The following is a 15,235-nucleotide window of genomic DNA, read 5'->3' on the forward strand; positions in this document are numbered from 1 at the left end:
TTCAGATGACGGATTCTGCCAAAAGGTGGTGGAGGGATTATATGTTGACCAAGCCAGTTGGGTCGCCTGCACTTACTTGGGAGAAGTTCTCACAGCTATTTCTTGAGAAGTTTCTCCCTATCACACTAAGAGAGGATTACCATAGGCTGTTTGAGCATTTCCAGTAGGGCAGTATGACTGTTACTCAGTACACGACCCGTTTTGTGGATCTAGCTCATCATGTTCTTATCTTGCTTCCTACTGAGAGGGAGAGGGTGAGGAAGTTTATTGATGGACTCACTCACCCTATCAGGTTATAGATGGCCAAGGAGACCGGCGGTGAGGTTTCCTTTTAGATGGCTTCAAATGTTGCTAGGCGGATCGAGATGGTTCTTGCACAGGAGAGAGGGCAGGGGTCTTATAAGATGCCTCATCATTTTTGTGGGTTTAGTGGTTCCTCGTTTGAGGGCGGGCGTACTTTTGGTAGAGGCCATCCTCCCAGGTCATTCCAGTCAGTGCTCCAGGCATCTCATAGTGCTTCGGGTAGTCACGGCCCTTATGTGTCTCATCCCGACCGGCTAGCCTAGAATGCACCATCAACTTCTATTAGTGCACCTCTGCTCCAGAGTTTTCAGGGTACTTACTCAAGTCGACAAGGTCAATTCTAGGGTCAGTAGTTGGAGCAGTCGAGGGCCTGTTATACTTGTGGTGATCCAAGGCACATTGTTAGATTTTGCCTCCGGACACCGGGCAGCACACAACAGCAGGGTTCTCGTACCATGGTCCCGGCACTGGTTGCTTCACCGCCCACTCAACCAGCTAGAGGTAGGGGTCAGGCAGCCAGAGGTGGAGGTCATGCCATTAAAGGTGGAGGTTAGGCCATTAGAGGTGGAGGTCAGCCAGCTAGAGCGCATCCCAGAGACGTAGTTCAGAGTGGTGGGGCCTCGCCCTTATGTTATACTTTCCCAGCTAGGCCTGAGGTTAAGTCATCTAACACTATTATCACAGGTATGGTTCCAATTTGCCATAGAGATGCTTCAGTTCTATTTGCTCCGGGCTCTACTTATTCCTACATGTAAACCTATTTTTCTTCATATTTGGTTGTACCCCGTGATTCCTTGATGGCTCCTGTATATGTGTCCACACTTGTGGGAGATTCTATTATTGTAGATCGTATCTATTGCTCGTGTGTGGTTACTATTAGGAATCTCGAGACTAGCATAGATCACTTCATCTTGATATGGTAGATTTTGATGTCATCTTGGGTACGGATTGACTGTCATCTTATCATGCTATATAGGATTGTCACGCCAAGATGGTGACCTTAGCCTTACTAGGGTTGCCTCGATTAGATTGGAGGGGGACTTCTGGCCATTCTACCAGCAAGGTTATCTCTTATGTGAAGGCGCAACGTATGGTCGAGAAGGGGTATCTAGCTTATTTGGCTTATGTCCGTGATTCTAGTATGGAGGATCCTTCAATGGATTCAGTACCAGTTGTTCATGAGTTTCCTGAGGTATTTGCTACAAATCTACAGGGGATGCAACCCGACTGACATATTGACTTCTGTATTGATTTGACTCTGGTCACTCAGCCTATTTCTATACTACCATACCGTGTGGCCCCGCCAGATTTGAAAGAATTTAAGGAACAATTGAAAGATTTTCTTGATAAGGGCTTCATTAGAACTAGTTTCTCATCCTAGGGTGCACCCTGTTGTTCGTGAAGAAGAAAGATGGATCGATGAGGATGTGTATAGATTATCGGCAGTTAAACAAAGTCACCATAAAGAACAAGTATCCATTTCCGAGGTTTGATGACTTATTTGATCAGCTTCAGGGTGCCAAGGTGTCTTTGAAGATTGATTTGAGGTCTGGCTACCATCAGTAGAAGATTAGGTCATCCGATGTCCAAAAGACAGCATTTCGGACTCGGTATGGGCATTATGAGTTTTTAGTTATGTCATTTGGACTGACAAATGCCCCAACAGTATTTGTGGATTTTCTAAACCGAGTGTTCAAGACCTACTTGGATTCCTTCGTGATTGTATTTATTGATGATATCTTGATCTACTCCTATAGTTGAGAGGAGCATGAGCAGCATATTCAGATTGTACTCCAAACTGTGAGAGATAGCCACCTATATGCCAAGTTTTCAAAGTACGAGTTTTGGTTAGACTCAGTCGCTTTCTTGGGTCACGTCGTATCGATAGAGGGCATAAAGGTGGATCCTAAGAAGATTGAGGCAGTTCAGAACTAGCCTAGACCCACTTCAGCTACAGAGATTCAGAGTTTCCTGGGTTTGGCGGGTTATTACCGCTGGTTCGTGGAGGGGTTTTCATCTATAGCAGCCTTATTGACCAAATTGACCTAGAATGGTGCCTCGTTCAGATGGTTAGACGAGTGTGAGTCGAGCTTTCAGAAGCTCAAGACTGCCTTGACTACAGTGCCAGTGTTGGTGTTACCCACAAGTTTAGGATTCTATATAGTGTATTGTGATGCATCTCGTATTGGGCTCAGTATAGTATTGATGCAGGATGGTAGGGTGATTGCATATGCTTCATGACAGTTGAAGGTTCATGAGAAAAATTACCATGTTCATGACTTAGAGTTGGAAGCCATTGTTCATGCGCTGAAGATTTGGAGGCACTATCTTTACGGCATGTCGTGTGAGGTATTCACGGATCATCAGAGTCCATGGTATTTGTTCAAATAAAAGGATATCAATTTAAGGTAGAGGAGGTGGTTGGACATCCCGGGAAGGCCAATGTGGTGGCTCATGCCTTGAGTAGAAAGGCAATGAGCATGGGCAGCCTTGCGCACATTCTGGTTGGTGAGAGACGCTTGCATCGGATGTTCAGGCTTTGGCCAATCAGCTCCGGAGCTTGGTATAGGCTCATCATTATATTTATGACTCGTCTGCAAAGTTTTGTGCAAAATGGAGTTGAATTGATGTGATTAGGATGTCCGGTTGTTAAAATAGAAATTCTTAAGTTTCATTTAGTGTTCAATTCGTAGTTTTAGGTGTTATTTTGTTGTTTTGATCGCGTGTGCGAGTCGGTATGATATTTTTGGACTTGTGTGCATGTTTTGTTTAGATCCCCAAGGGCTTAGGTAAATTTCGGATAGGCTACAAAGTGATTTTGGACTTAGAAGCATAGCTGGGGAAGTCAGGTTCTGGTGCAGCCTCTAATCTCGCAATTGCGAGATCCATGTGCGCATTTGCAAACTGTTAAGGTTCCTGTTAGGTTCGCATTTGCGAACATATTGTTCACATTTGTGAAGTAGTACTAGGGGGAGGTTCGCAATTGCAATCAAAATGTCGCAATTGTGGAAGTCCCAAACTTGCAATTGCGAACAAACCCATCAAATCTGTGATGCTAGTAGAGATGGGGAACCTTCACAATTGCGAAGGATTTCTCGCAATTGTGAACCCCAGGTCGCAATTGCGACATCTGCGCCAGGACTTAACAAGGGGAAAACTAGATTTTAGCTCATTCTTTGAAACTCTCAACCCTAAAAACCTTAGAGGAGCAAGAGCTCTTCTTCCCCAATTCATTGGTAAGTGACTCTAACCTACTTTCTTTCAATTACCCATTACATTTCAAAAGATTTCAACTTTAAATCTAGGATTTTCATGGTAGAAATTGGGGGTTTGAGTAGAATTAGGAATTTTGTAAAATTGGAATTTAGACCTCAAATTGAGGTCGGATTTCAAACCAAATTACATAATCGGGCTCAGGGGTAAATGGGTATGGGCCCGAGAGTTGACTTTTGTTGACTTTTTCAATAATAACCTTAAATTGAACATCTTTCATTTGTGGGTAGTTCCTAAGGCTTATTTTGAATCGTTTGGTTAATACTTTGCTAGATTTGGTTGGTTCGGGGCTTGTTCGAAAGGCAACATTGTGGTTGAGCTTTGAGTCGATTGCTGAGCGAGGTAAGTGTCACTACCCAAAAACCATTAAAGGTCGTGATGGCGTCGGACACCACTGTCAGGCTAGCCAACACTAAATAGTTAATTAAATTCTCTTTTGATATTTTTGAAATAAATAAAGCTTTCTTCAATTCTAATAGTAACAGATGAACTTTATAAAATAAATAATAATGTTTTCCTATTTCAACACTGAATATCTCATAATCACCCCAGAACTCGGTGTCACAAGTACATGATCAATCACTAGGAAATAAAATGAAGTACAATAACTGTCCGGACTACAAATTTGGATAGAAAATAAAATACAATACTCTGAAGGAGACTCTGATGGCCTCGGGTCATCTCGAGAGATGCAGCTCACCTAAGTCTCCGTATCAACCATACTGTTGTGCCCACTAGGCCACTAGACATACATGTGATTGTGCAGCAAAAATGCATAGCAAGTGTAGTATGAGTACAAAAACAATGCGTACCCAGTAAGTATCCAGTCTAACCTCGAAGAAGTAGTGACGAGAGGTCGACTTCGACACTTACTAATAGTCCAATAATACCAGCTACAGTAAAGAAGTGAATAAATATGAAACAGAGTAAACACATGAAATAAACATGTATAGAATATGTGGTACAATTCCCCTCTTTACAATTTTACTCAAGCTCTCAATTCCATGAGACTAATATATATATATATATATATAGGAAATATCGAGGCGTACGGTCCGATCCAACATAAAAGTAAACTGTGCACTACCGAGGATCGAACGACATGAACCATACGTGCGACACGGTCAAATATAAATTTAACTTTAAAATCTTATCTCTTTCTTGATTCTTTTCAAAATAAGGGAAATTCAGCTTGTAGATTTTTAAGGAAATTACCCTGCTCGCGAAACATACATGCGACGCAGTTACACATAGATTTCTTAAGCTATTATAATATTCCTCAATTTCTTTCGAAATTACGAAGTTCAAATGAAACCTTTTAAATCTTATATTCTTCAATTTCACTCCTTTCAAAACATTTAATAAGCAAACTCAATCTCGCTCCTTCTCAAGGCAAGCCATAAACATAAATCAATAATAATATCAACAAGGCATAGCTAGTAGCTATGTACAGACTCTCTTCACTTCGTGCGTATGTAGCCCTCACAAATAGAAGCAAACAATAATTTAGTTCACCTATGGGATTAATTCCCTCTTACAAGGTTAGAAAGGAGACTTACTTCGCTCCAAAGTTCCATAACCGGCTCCAACGCCACTCTAGCTCCTCAAACCAAACCCCAATGTTGCAAAACTAGCCAAACAATGTGCAAAACCAATCAAAATATACTATAATACTCATAACAAATTTTGTTGACAACAATTCCGAACTTCGCTCGAAAAGTCGATAAAATCACCCTCGGGCCCACGTGCCTGAATTCCGAAAATTCTTCGAAGATAAACTTTACCCATAACCCCACGAACTCAAATATATGATTTTTTCCCAATTTTATGCCCTAATTCGTGGTCAAAATCTAAAAATAATAAATTTCTAGGTTTTTCTTCAAAATCCCAAATTTCTACAAATTTTCATGCCTTAATCCATATATAATCGACGTATTTAACTCACAACTAGTAGAAATCACTTACCTCGTATTTGATGATGAAAATGGCACTCCAAAATTGCTCCAAAATTGGCTCCCATGGAAGAAGTGAAGTGAAAATGAGCCAAACCCCCGATTTAAAACAAACGCACTGCCAAGGAGACCCTCCTTCGCGAACACGGCAATACCCTCGCGTTCGCGAAGGCCAACTTGCAATGCCTCCAGAAATCCTTCTTCGCGAACGTGGCAAGTACCTCGCGTTCGTGAAGCACAATCCACCTCAGCCCCCCTATTTACTCTACGCGAACACAGGACATTGATCGCGAACGCGAAGCACCACTAACTAACCTTTCGCGAACGCAACCCTCCTGTCGCGAATGCAAAGAACAAAAAGTACCTTAGTCCACTTCCTTCTTCGCGAATGCGTGAGGCCGTTCACGTTCGTGAAGAATAAAAACAGCACCAGTAACTCAACCAAGAATTGGTCTGAAACCACCTCGAAACACACCCGAGGCCCCTAGGACCCCGTCCAATTATACTAACGTGTCCCAAAATACATTATGAACTTAGTCGAGCCTTCAAATCACCTCACACAATATCAAAATCATGACTCGCACCCCAATTCGAGCTTAATGGACTTTAGAACTTTAAACTTCTACATTTGATGCCGAAACCTATCAAATCACATCCAATTGACCTCAAATTTTTCACACAAGTCATATTTACTATTACGTACCTACTCCAACTTTCGAAATCAGATTTTGACCCCGATAGCAAAAAGTCCACTTCCGATCAAACTTCTCAAAAATCTTCAAATTTCTTACTTTCGCCAAATGACCCCAAAATGACCTATGGACCTCCGAATCCACTTCCGGACGTGCTCCAAATACCAGAATCACCATACAGAGCTATTCCCAGACTCCTAATCCCAAACGGATATCGATAACATTGAAATGCAATTCAACCCAAATTTATAAATTTCTTCCAAAATGCCAACTTCCACAATAGACGTCGAATGGCTCCCGGGTCATCCAAAACATGATCCGAACATATGCCCAAGCCCAAAATCATCATACGAACCTGCTGGAACCTTCAAACCTTGATTCTGAGGTCGTTTACTCAAAAATCCAACCTTAGTCAATTCTTCCAACTTAAAGCTTCCGAAATGAGAATTCACTTTCCGAATCAACTCTTATCTTCCAAAATTCTAGTTTCGACCATGTGTACAAGTCATAATACCTTAAATGAGGCTGCTTATGGACTCAAACCGCCGAACAACGCGCTAGAGCTCAAAACGACCGGTAGGGTTGTTACATTCTCTCCCACTTAAACATACGTTCATCCTCAAACGTGCTAAGAACTGCTCTGGAGTTGTCTGAAATCACTGTTTAACACCTGGTGCACCTATCTGTGCTACCACAACTCAGCTGAGCACATTTGCTCGAGAAAATCTGAAGATTCCCCTTTTGTTTAGTCAAATTAGCCTTAGAGCCAAATTCCAACATCCGGAATTCTCTACAGGCATGTTTCCAACATACGAACACCGCATCAATCACTACACGGTGCACCAATACATGATTGCATACCTTTACTAAATCCACGCTATGCACTGCATAACCCACATGACCAGAATAACATTCTTTGATAACAATAGCTGAAATTCCACAAATTCGATGCTCACAACACACCTCGGGACACATATAAGTCTTGTTCCAACTCTTGCAATACTGCCGCGAAATAAAAGGTGTGTAGAAACTCATAACAAATTGTCGAGTCAACAAATCATTGAGTCATTTTTCCTGACACGAACAATTACCTCATTTTGAACTGCGTAATGATAATTGCTCTTTAATATTCTCCATATAAACCCGATTGCACTGATCCCAGGTCCAATAATCTCGTCTCACCTAGTATAAGCTGCCCAAACAATAAGCCACCCAAACACAGCTAAAAATCTCATATAATGCCACAATGTGCCAACGAGCTACAAACTCGAATGTGATACATAAGGAAACAAACTCTGGAAAGGACTACTCAATCAGCGTAACTAATTAGACAATGGAAAAGGTGTTATGAAACTTACTCAGAATATAGGAAACAAAACACACAAGAATAGACATGGGAAACTGTTAACTAACATCGCACCGTTGCGGCGCACAACTCGATCCAACCATGATACCCCGGCAGCGTGCCACCCGATCCACACATAATAATCTATAAAAGAATTACGTACCGAGCAAAAATGCTCATACCTATGAATACTCAAATCTCAACCACATGCACGTGAAGTGCATAACAAAAATTCTAAGGGATGGGGGGACCGATAGTGTCATACGCTACAAAACTCTAGCACGACTAAGGCACAATAAATGATCTACATCTTGAGAGCCATCCTGCTCACAAAACACCATCTCTACGCAGAACCTCAACACATATGAAATTTATCAAGCCATTTCACAACTCACACGACACAATATGGTATTACATGAAATAGCCGACGACGAAATAACATCCAACGTCAAAATACTCCTCCATAAGGAATGTTATGCTGAGATAAACACACCCGGCTCGATATATAGAGCCCTCATTCATATTTAGATCCCTCCACAAACCTCAAGCCAATTCTGATCCAACCCCAAAACATTCATCATAACCGGAAAAAACTTCTACAGTACACAACCAAATGAACCAAGAGCCTTTTAGGTACAAATTCCCGAATTAGCGATGTTACCACTATCTTCATACTGGGTTTCAATTCTTCAGTCAATCAAGTGACTGCACATCACACTTATACAATCTTCCCTTGGGATACGTTCCCATGACCTTCCACACCAGGTAACAAGTCTGCACATCCATACCACCGGTCACACTAATGTTGTAAAGCATATCAAGAATCTGCAATCAATACACAAAGCCTTTTACATAGGATGCTGATCTCAGGTGACGCTGAAGACAATACTAGCTTACTCTAAACATCTAAATTCTTTTCTTGCTCATCCGAGCTCGTGCCATCCTTGTTAATACCAAACTGCAACCTAAATCCCTAATCGTTCAATCTTCATGCCGCTCACCGCACCTATCTTACCAATACGCAAGGACCCAAGAATTTCATCATAACTCCTAAACCACTAATAGGATACACATTTCACTTTATAGAAATCTTTCACGTTGCTTATTTCAGGAGAATCATTGCAACACATGATTGAATTCTCATAATCGTAGAACATACAAATCCTCAAGTAGTGGTCTAAACCACCATAACCCTTCCGGAATCTTCCTACACATAATAGGCCATAATAATCGAATGCATCCAAATACAATCAATTATGGCGGGTGTCAAGCCTCGCACGTACCGCCACAAATCACATGCATAATCTAATCACGCTGGAGGAACTGATCACTGCCACCATCATGCCGATTCAACCCTAGCTAACCGATACGACTTCTTCTAATTTATCCTTAACTTGTCTTAGAAATAATAATAAATCCAGTCAACACATAACAAACTCAATCTGCACCCATCCTGAGTGGCCTTGTATCACAAAACCATCTCATACCCTCCTTGTGCGCATATTCGCATCCTCATCTGGTACACCCATTCTGATAACTCCTCTACGAATCCGAAGTCATTTTCTCACATTCCTCCAAATGTTACACTTCATGCCAATCATAGAACACTCCAAGCCCCTTTTCATAACCTGCTTTAAAAGCTCGATACTCAACCATGTTATGGACTCAAAATTCCCAGGCACCACACTTCAACTTTTGGATCCACTAGGACCGTTGTTGAGAGTCGCCCACTCTAACTTGGTCTCGAATATAATCAAACTCTAAGGCTTGTCTAGCACATGAACACCCTCTCAAAAAAGCACTTGGCTGAATCACTTTCCTTGTAAATCACCTCTACACGAAGCATAAATCCTTAACCTTCCCAAAGCCTGAACATGAATTAATAAGGCCAACTATAGCACACATTCCTCAAATCCCTTGCTCAAATCGTCACTGATGTTCTCTTTCCTTAGCATAATAACACATCAATATGTCGATCACCAAAAACCTCACAAGTAGATAACCATACAATCCAAGCATAGGCGGTGGGACTCTCCCACTTAGCTTGAAGCTACCATTGCATAAACCTGAAACCCACCAAGATTCTTCCTTTCTCACTGCCCTGGGTACAATTGCTTCAAAATCAGTAAACCATCCTGAGCTCGTGCTCATTTGCCAGTTGTACGAGTCCATTCACTTCTCACGGACGTCAACTAAAAGGTGCGACAATACATTTCAATCCAAAGTCATATTGTACCCTTCTTCATATCAAGCAACTCTTTTCTGTCGCATCCAATCCTCCCCCAATATAGTAGCCAACAGTCCAAATTAAGTATGTAGACCTAGTCACCGTCCACCATGAATCCAAAATCATTCTAAGCTTTCCTCAATGCATGTAGCCATCCTACCACAGAACCCACGTGCTACTCTGCCAATCTCCCACTTAGGTCAAGCCATCTCCTTTAATCAACTACCGACTTCTGTTTCTTACACCTGGCCTTCTAAAAATTTAACCATCGCATGACATTTCCCACATGTCCTTCCTCATCCTTCGCTGCCCAGTTGTTGCCTTAAATCGAAATCTATCTCTGTAGCAATTGAACTAATAGATCGCTACTAACTTTAACCCTTTCCGAGAATCATCTCTCTCGAACCATCAATACTAGGAATGCTGATTCGATCCTGAAGCCCCGCACACTGCGATCTCTGATAGCTACTTCTCCGGTACTATTTTACGCTACTCTGTCCAAGGTGAATTGAAGAAAACCATAGCACCGGCGGACTTAACGTGTTCAACAAGGACAATGACACCACATCATAGATGAAAATTCCACCACACTCAAAAATACCAAGTCTCGTTACTCCATCAACCAAAACTTGAACATTTATAGTTCGATTGCCTTTCCTCCGCCGGAAATAAAATTCTGAATCTCTGAATCATGCCCTGAGTAAAACTCCTTTTAGGTCATTCACTGCCCCGACACATAGACAAGCATCCTACCATCACATTAATATTGTGCGATAACAACTCATGAGCATCATAGGAACATGGGCATAGCCTTAAAGTTCTTAGAAGTACAGCTACTGAGCTGAAATGGCAGAAAATCTTTCTGCAAGGCAACGACAATAGCCCAATCAATTACGCAGGTAGAAACATCCTGCACCACATCTGTAGTACCATGAAAATTCCTCGATTCCCAATTTATAACAAGCGCTTCACATCGCATACGATTGAATAGGAAGGAAATGAAGGCATATGCCTTAGAGGAACCCAATCGCACGATGAGGAATCAAGAAGGGAAGTGCTTCTAACAGCCCTGTAGCCTCCCGAAGATAGGTACAGACGTCTCCGTATCGATCCGTAAGACTCTACTAGACTCGCTCATGACTCGTGAGACATAAAGGAACCTAGGGCTTTGATACCATGTTGTCACGACTCAAAATTCATTAAGGGTCGTGATGGCGTCGGACACCACTGTCAGGCTAGCCAACACTAAATAGTTAATTAAATTCTCTTTTTATATTTTTGAAATCATAAAGTTTTCTTCAATTCTACTAATAACAGATGAACTTTATAAAATAAATAATAATGTTTTCTAATTTCAACACTGAATATCCCATAATCACCCCAGAACCCGGTGTCACAAGTGCATGAGCAATCACTAGGAAATAAAATAAAGTACAATAACTGTCCAGAATACAAATTTGGATAGAAAAGAAAATACAATACTCTGAAGGCGACTCTGTTAGTTCCGGGTCGTCTCGAGAGATGCAACTCACCAAAGTCTCTCTATCAATCATACCGTTGCGCCCACTAGGCCATTATACATACATGTCCCTGTGCAACAAAAATGCACAACAAGTGTAATATGTGTACAATAACAACGCGTACCAGTAAGTATCCAGTCTAACCTCGAAAAAAGTAGTGACGAGAGGTCGACTTCGACACTTAATAGTGGTCCAATAATATCAGCTATCGTAAAGAAGTAAATAAATATGAAACAAAGTAAATATATGAAATAAACATCTATAGAATACGTGGTACAATTCCCTCTTTAAAATTTTACTCAAGCTCTCAACTAGCAAGTTTCCTCTGTAACCGGAGCATGCATATATATATAGTGGATATTATCAAGAAGTTGTCATAATTCAAATCAGGGAAAAACCCTCAGATACACTGGCTTTTAGCCAAATGTTACGCACGATTCCATGAGAATAATATATATATATATATAGGAAATGCCGAGGCATACGACGCGATCCAACATAAAAGTAAATTGTGCACTACCAAAGGCCGAACGGCACGAAACATAGATGCATCTACTAACCTGCCGAGGCGAACGGCCCCCTCTCATGAGCGTGTGGCACATAAATCCTACCGAGGCTAATTGCCCCATCCCATAAGAGTAGTAGAATAAAATACCCCGCTCGCGAATCATACGTGTGATGCGGCCAAATATAAATTTAACATTAAAATCATATCTCTTTCTTGATTCTTTTCAAAATAAGGAAAATTCAGCTTGTATCTTTTTAAGGAAATAACCCCGCTCGCGAAACATACATGTGACATGGTTACACATAGATTTCTTAAGCTATTATAATATTCCTCAATTCCATAAGAAATTACGAAGTATAAATGAAACCTTTTAAATATTATAATCTTAAATTTCACTCCTTTCAAAATATTTAATAAACAAACTCAATCTCGCTCCCTCTCCAGTGTCATGACCCGGATTTCCCACCTTTGGGAATCGTGATGGTGCCTACTTGTGAAAGCTAGGCAAGCCGACAGTTACAGTTTTTCTACAATTATTATTGACCAAACAACGACAGATAATAATTAAAACAAAATAACTAAGAAATGTGGAAGTAATATAAAAGTGCCACAACTCAAGTACATCGCTACCCCAAAGAACTGGTGTCACAATCCACGAACGACTAAGATTTACTACAAATACAAGTATGAAAGAAGTACAAATGTTCTCGAAATAGAAGATAAAGAAGAAACTAAAGAGGGGAAAGCAGACTTCAAGCTCTGCGAACGCCAGCAGATCTACCTTGGTCTCCTTGGACTGAAGGTAGCAACCTCAAGCTACTCACCAGGTCTGGTACTGAAATCTGCACAAAAGTGCAGAGTGCAGTATCAGTACAACCGACCCCATGTACTGGTAAGTGTTGAGCCTAACCTCGGCAAAGTAGTGACGAGGCTAGGACACGACAACCATATAAACCTGTGTAGTTAAATCATATATAAACAGAACAATAATAACAGGAAATACAGATAAAGATGGGAAGGGGAACATGCTGCGGGGAATATCAAATTCTAATAGTAATTCAATAGAGAAGCATAATGAACACCATATTTGTATCAACAGGAATAATGAAATATTAATATGTGCACGGCATCACCCTTCATGCTTTTACTCTCGTTCTAACCATAATAAGCAACAAAAAAGGCACAGCATCACCCTTCATGTATTAACTCTCATAATCATGACACGGCATCACCCTTCGTGCATTAACTCTCATAAGAATGGCATGGCATCATCCTTCGTGCATTAACTATCACAATATCAACACGGCATCACCCTTTGTGCATTAACACTCATAATATCCACACGACATCACCCTTCATGCATTAACACTCAAAATATCAGCACGGGAACACCCTTCATGCATTAACACTCAAAATATCGGCATGGCATCACCCTTCGTACTTTACACTCTTCCTCACCCAAACAATAGAACAATACATCCTGGCAAAGGAATCAACAATAAAGAAAATAACATCCCGGCAAAGGAATTAGCTATAACCAATCTCATTTCAACAGTTAACTCCACAAAATATGTCTCAACTTGAGTCAATACTCAACAATGGTCAATTACCAAGAAAAATATCACAAGTCTCATTCAACATGGATAATCCTCAGTTTAAGCATGAATAGTACATAATAAGAGTCATAACAGTCACAGTATAAGACTCGCTTGCATGCTCGATACCAACGTATACATACTCATCACCACACCTATATGTCATACTTAACACTAACACGTAGCAAATAAGACCACAACACCTATTCACTCAAGCTAAGGTTAGACCAAACACTTACCTCAATTCCTCGGACAAAATCAAGCCTTAATTACCGCCTTACCTCTCGGTTCCACTTCCAATCCGCTTGTATCTAGTCATAATTGACTTAATAACATCAATAAATGCTAAATAAACCAATTATAATGCATGAATATAGATTTCCCAATGCTTTCCCCAAAACGTCAAAAACCGACCCCGGGCCCGCTTAGTCAAAACTCGAAGTTCGAACCAAAATCCTATTATCCATTCACCCACAAACTCAAATATGCAATTGGTTTTGAAATCTGAGCCTCAAATTGAGGTCCAAATCCCCTAAATTCGAAAATCCTAATTTCTACCCAAGAACACCCAATTCCCCATGAAAACCCCTAGATTTTGAGATGAAATCATGTAAAAAGATGAATTAGATTGAAGAAGATGAGTTAGAAATCACTTACCTATGGTTTGGAGAATTTTGGGTCTTTGAAAAATCGAGGGATGTTTAGGGTTCGAAATTTTGAAGAATGAAGTGAAAATCCTGTCCAAAAGATGTTTTGATCAGGTGCAGATGTCGCAATTAACACAGGAGCTTCGCAATTTGCGAACCTGCTGCATGTCTACTCCTCTCGCAATTGCGAGCATTGTGTCGCAATTGCGATGACTGGCCCCTCCCTGATGACTTTGCAATTGCGAAGGGAGGTTTGCAAATGCGAACTAGGCAGGCCTGGGCTTCTTCGCAATTGCGATAAAGCCCTCGCAATTGCCAAGGCTGTTAGGCTTGCAATTGCGAGGGCTGACCTCACAATTGCGAGATCAGAGCCTACAACAATACCATATGCAATAGCCAATTTTCTCTAAGTCCCAAAATATTTTGTGGCCTATACAAACCTCACCCGAGCCCTCGGGGCTCCAAACCAAATATGCACACAAGTCTAAAAATATTCATACGGACTTGCTCGTGCGATCAAATCGCCAAAATAACATCCTAAACAACGCATTTACCACCAAAATGCATGAAATTCATAAGATAGTTCAAAATTACTATTTTCTCAACCAAGGGTCCGATTTATATCAAATCAACTCCGATTCTTACCAAATTTCACATATACGACTTAAACATTATATTGAACTTGTACCGGGCACCGAAACCAAAATACGATCCCCATATCATCAAGATCACACACCATTTCATTTCCAAAAGTCCTTATATTTTCCAGCAAACAATTTTATTTAAAAATTCTTTTCTCGGGCTTGGGACCTCAGAATTCAATTCCGGGCATACGCCCAAGTCTCATATTTTACTATGGACCTTACGGGACCGTTAAATTACGGGTCTAGGTCCGTTTACCAAAAATATTGTCTGAAGTCAATTTTAATCAATTTTAAAGACCAAATTCAATATTTTTCTTAGATTTCACATAAAAGCTTCCCAGAAATGCACCCGGACTACGCACGCAAATTAAGGAGATAGAAAATGAGGTTTTCAAGGCCTTAGAACCCGGATTTGGATTCTAAAATACAAGATGACCCTTTGGGTCATCACATTCTCCATCTCTAAAACAATCGTTCGTCCTTGAACGGACATAGAAAAGTACCTGAATCGGTGAAAAGATGGGGATAT

This window comes from Nicotiana sylvestris, chromosome 6, assembly GCF_000393655.2.
Source record: "Nicotiana sylvestris chromosome 6, ASM39365v2, whole genome shotgun sequence".
Taxonomy (NCBI): Eukaryota; Viridiplantae; Streptophyta; class Magnoliopsida; order Solanales; family Solanaceae; genus Nicotiana; species Nicotiana sylvestris.